Here is a 6,000-nt window from a genome sequence, read left to right as displayed (position 1 = left end):
AAAGGCACTTTTTTTTAAATATATATATATATATATATATTACCGTATGAGGGATATTTCTTTAGAAAAATATACAATTTGATATTTACATCAAAATTTTAAAATTAATATTTCATCAAATGTTTTGTCCTAATAGCAATATGATATTAAAAAAATAAAGAAATAATTATGTTCACTTATTTATAATTTGGGTAAATTATTCTTATATCCTTATTTTTATTTTTTTCTTTATAATAATTTACATATTAAATATAAAGTTAAAAATAAATTAATTTTTATTTGGATTAACTTGTTATAATATTAAAATTAATGATATTAAATTAATAGTCCTTTATTTCTTTTGGAAAGTATATATGGCCCACCACGAAGAAGACCTTTTGGACTTTTACTTGTTTGTTTATTTTGAACCATTCACTCTGCCAAACATGGGAAACGTGCTCAAATAAATAATGTATTCCTTTATCCTTAATTATTATTTTATTTTAGTAATTAATGTTTTTAGCATGTGATCATACTTAAATAGTAATTCATCACTTCCAAGCTTTTCAGCATGGGAAAATTATTATTTTAAAAATAATAATAATATACGTAAATTGAGTAATTGGTCGTTTCTTAACCACACGAAGAAAGAAGTTTAGGTAGCTCTATTTATTTCAACAATACTGAATAAAATATATTTAGCTTTTAATATTTAATTTTTAGTTGAATTATTTTGAGGGAGGAGAGTTTAGAGATATAAGTAGAAGCAGAATTGAGGAAGAGAATGCAGAAAATCGTGTGTTGGTTCTATTCTTTCCCTAAAGGTAAGAGGTGTTTATATATGAATCGACTTAAAGGGACATATGATTATTCTCGATAGTTTGGTTGGTCCCTTCAAATGTCTTAATGAAGTTGGTGATGTGATTGTGTTCAAGAAGTAGTGTATGTATGTGACAAGTGATAAGTGTCTCATCAGTGTAATTAGCTTGTTAGAGGTCCTAAGTTCTAATTGAACACTGGCTTTGGCAAAGGCAGAGTTGAAGACATCAAGCTATGGCGGATGTAACTTGGTGGCAAAGGTATCATATGAAACAAGCTTAATTGTTACATTTTAATGACAATAACATAGCAGTTTACATGACAATCCACATGTATTTTATTGCTAACGTGGATAATCTTTAAAGAAATTTTATGAACTTTATTTTTCTTGTTTTCTAGTAGTTGTTAAGAAGCACATGTGCATTGCTGATGTGTGAAAATTCATTACATAAATGTACATATCGAATCAAGTAATAAAGTGATAAGAAGGTTCCCATAATGACCAAATTCTAAGTTGCTAAGTACAAACTATTCATTTTTTTATCTTATCCATATCAATAAAATAAATTCTAATTACTATTAAAATTAAACTAAGCTAACTATGAAAATTCAATTAAACTAAAATAATGAAAATCTATAAGTTTCTCAATCAATTTTAAAATCTTGGAACTCTAACTTCACCTATTTCAGTTAAGCAATTATCTCCTGTTCAATTTTCATTATATATAGTTACTGGCCTAAGATTCAACGATATTAACTAGACCCTTCCAATATTTAGCTAAGTTAATCCTCCTTCCCCACTAACTATATCCCTATTCTAGACAAGTTGGACAAAGTCACTACAATCAAACCTATTGGGTTGATTAGGGTATCAAGTATATTCCTATCCTAATTACAAATTAACTCGTTCGTTGACACTACTAAAGTTAATCCTAATCTATTCAGCTGAGACCTAAATCTTAATTTTCTCTTACAAGACATCAAGATTATCAAATTAATGCAACTTGGTGATCAAGAAAGCAAAATAAATAAGCACATGACTAAATAAATAATTAACACAAATTGAAATAATTGAAAAAAAATAAATAATTATTTAAGAAATTGGATCCATTATCATTCCAAGAAAATAGAGTTTAGTTCCTAATGATTTGAGAAAACCACACAAGAAGAAATTCAAAATAAACTTGCATTTGGAAAAAGTAAAAAAAAAAAAATCTAGAGAGAAAAATAATTATCAAACTAATGTTGGGCACTCTAGATCTCTTTTGCTTCTCGTATTTGCAAGCTTGAAGTTCCCATAATGGGAGAGAGTTATTCAAAATAAATAATTTTATAATTTTTTCCTATATTTCTATATATTTTATAATTTTTTTCTAAATTTTAATAATTTTTTAGATTATTTATTAAATTTTAATAATTTTATTATTTTTATTATTTTTTGTCACATGTCACACCGTGGTTGTGACACATGGTGACTTTAATCGACAAATATTAAGGGTAGTTAACTTTAACGGTTAACTAACAATTACCGATTAAATGACTTGTTTGATACATTTTTGACCGTTCAAGTACTCAATAAAATTTTATACTCTTAAACCTTAATTTTATATCATTTTTTATAAATATATTTATTGCATAAAATTTTCATCCTGGTAATTGAGTAGCATATTTGGTAAAATTATTTATTTAAGAGTTTAATTAAATTGATTCACTCGTTAACTAAGTTTCCAACACTGTGAAATTATTATAGATGAAAACATGTGATTTTTACTATTTCAAACATTATTATTTAATTGGATATGCGATGATGCAATGTTAAACAGTTGAGGTATAACTGGATGCCGTCCAACACTCTTGCGTAAATTCGGCAAACTTAATAAAAACGTGTTTCTTTCTTTGTTTTGGGGGACATCAATAGTATTAGTATAGGTTCAAATGTAGAAACTATAGTCACGTGAAATTTGAGAAATTAGAAATACTATACTTTAATGATTGTCCTTCACGGATCAAATTTGGGAAACTTCCAATAACAAAGTTAAAATTAGAAATAAAAAAATTATTCCCAAAAATAATTTTAAAAATACAGCGTCTCCAATGTGAGTAATATGTCATTGGTAGTATAAATAATTTTAGTTTTAGCAAAGAATTTGCATTAATACGGACAACATTAATAAAGAGGGACAACATGGACTGGGGAACTTTGTTTGCGGTTGTGTTGGAAATTAAGGAACACGAAATGCATACATTTTTAGAGGGGAGAACTGCAGCTCCCAAGAAATATTGTTGCGGCAAGAGCTGATCTTAGCCGGGGATTAAATTTTGAAGGCAAGTTAAATGGAGTTTACCACAGACTGGTTGGATCAAAATAAACGCAGGTGGTGCAGTCCAATTAAACCCTCGAAGGGCAGCAGCAGGTGGGGTTCTAAGAGATCATAATGGTACTTGATTGGTGGGTTATAGTAGAAGCATTGGTTGTACTACTGTGGGTAATGCGGAAAGGTGGGCGATTCTTGATGGGTTATGCTTCGCTTAGGAGCTGGGTTTTAAGCGAGTAGTTGTGGAGTTTGACAACATGTATGTGGTGTAGATGCTAACGTCAATGGGAAGTTTCCTTTGAGCACATATTTACAGAGGCAAATTAAAAAGTGAACTACATGGTGAAACTTTCATTGAGCAAAGATCCTGAATTTCAATATTGAGTAGAGAAGCTGAATTTTAAAAGTATGAAATGTATAAGGACTGGATGCATGATTAAACCAAGATATAATTTGTTTTTAGGAGAATTGTGAAATCACTTATAAGAGGTTAATATATTATTAGCTATCTGAATTTGATTTTAATGATTTTAGTATCTAAATTTCTTTTGTCCCAACTAAGTACCTGAGTTTGATTTCAAAATTCAATTTGATACTTTAGTTTTTTTGTCCCAATTAAATATTTATGTTTTTTTTTTTTACTAATGTAGCAATCGAACTGAATTATAACTGAATTACCCGAAATATAAAAGATTTTAGCCGTTAATGAAACCGAAGTTTTTTTAAATACATTAATCGAACTGAAATTTTATGTTTTTTGTCTTTGATTAAAATAAATATAAAACCTATAAAAATACATCGTTAATGTTCATTTTTTAAATAGTTCAAAAACTTTAAATGAAGGTAAAAACAACAAATAAGACATTAGAAACACTACATAAATTTTAAAAATTAACAACCAAACAAAAAGTTAACAATTATATATAATATATATTATGGTTAATTAGTTAATTCGATTAATTACCCGATTTCTAATTAAATTAACCGATAACTAAAATTTCAAAAAAATCATTAACTGACTTTCGACCAAGCTAAATCCAACCATTGACCGATTAATTGAATTAAATTAATTCGGTCGATTAATTTTATTTTAACCGAACTATTAACACCTCTAACTGATTTGACTAAAAATCAACCAACTTAAATATTGAATTAAGCTATCCAGTAGCTTTTATATATTGTTATAGATCTTAACATCTATACTCTCTTTGGGTTAGGATCTTTTTCGAAACTCTGATATTATCACTATTTATTTTTGTAAATGTTAATTAAATTTATCTTATATAATTATGGATATAAAATTAATTGATGGGAACCAAACCTTACCATCCATAACCTAGATTAATTAAAAGTTGTTCGAGTAAAGAGAAGCTTCTTGTATTAAAAAAAAAAAAGGAAAGAGAAGCTTCTTAAATAAGGGAGTTTAAGATTCCAATTTCCAAAATACATTTCAACTTTATTCTTAGAAAAATATACTTTAATTTAATTGGAATCTAATTTAGCAGTATAATTTATGTCATCATCTTTGGATAAAAATAATTGATAATTTTTCTTGTAAGTTCATCCAAAGTATTGTTACATATATGTTTGTCTCTATCACATCCATGTGATCCTATAATTATCTAACATTATTAATAAAAATCATTACATGCATTCTATTAAATATCCCTTTTATATATATTTTTGGGGACAAAAAAAAAAAACAGCTTCCTTTCTCTTTAACTAAGCTTCCATGAAATCTTTCATGAGTTATCCATCTATCGTCATCATTTAACAACGACTCTTCACTTTTTAAAGGTGAACTACCTTCTTTTCTCACCTGTTTTTTCTCATTTTTAAATTTTGTTGTCAGCAAGTATTAAAATTAACTCTATCTTTTATATATATTAAAATAGTAAAATACATTGAATCAAAGAACTTGAAAAAGAAAACATAAATCAAAATTGGATATTTTTTTAAGGTAAATGAAAACCAAATTTGATGACTTCATAACTATAGATCCAATAGAAAATTGTGGAGAAAAAATGTCTAAAACTATGGCTTTGGTCGGTAGCATTGATTGATCCAAGTGAAGAGGTGCGACAACACTTTATGGTAGAATTAGTTTTAGTTTCATGTATCTAAAGTAGGAATGTCGTAAAAAATTTAACCAACGGGTTGGGACTCCACTTAGGTTTTATTTTTTTAATGTTATGCTATATTACATTAGAAGGAAATACTCACATAAAATATATTATATAGTGTATTATTATTATTATTTTATTTTTAATTTTTTGAGATTTTGCTATCTAACACTTCAAGGCAAGCTCGCGGCAACATGAGCCTTGTGATAGGAGCCTTCACGCTCAAAGCAGCCAACATATAGATCCAAAAAGTTAACGAGTTTTCGTTTAGAAAAATCCATTAAGAAAATAATTATTTTAAGTATACAGAAGTTTGGAAAAATAGTTATTTTAATGTTATTTATAGTAATAAACTTTAATTAAAATATACATGTGATTTGTACAAGTAAATTAAAGTCGATCCTAGTTTTCAACCGAACAGTCTTATTCACTATTCTCGAATTAAAAATTGGCTCAAGTGTGGGTTCAAGCAACACTCATAAAATGAAAATTTTTATTTACTTTTGAGCCAAGTCATGAAAGAAAACTTTTATTTACTTTCAGTAGAAAAATAAATTTTCTCTGCAAACTGTAATTATTTTTTTTTCTATAAAGTAGAATTTATTTTTAAAATAAATTTTCACTATTTTCTAGTAGAATAACAACCTATGAAAAGTTGTCTAAGTAGTTTAACCAGTGATTCCTATTTATAGAAAAAGTACAAAATTTCTACTTAAATAAAACTTGATTAAATAATAATATTTTAATAAAATACAATTCTACTC

This window comes from Gossypium arboreum, chromosome 10 (genome assembly GCF_025698485.1).
Source record: "Gossypium arboreum isolate Shixiya-1 chromosome 10, ASM2569848v2, whole genome shotgun sequence".
NCBI lineage: Eukaryota > Viridiplantae > Streptophyta > Magnoliopsida > Malvales > Malvaceae > Gossypium > Gossypium arboreum.
This window is presented reverse-complemented; position numbering follows the sequence as displayed.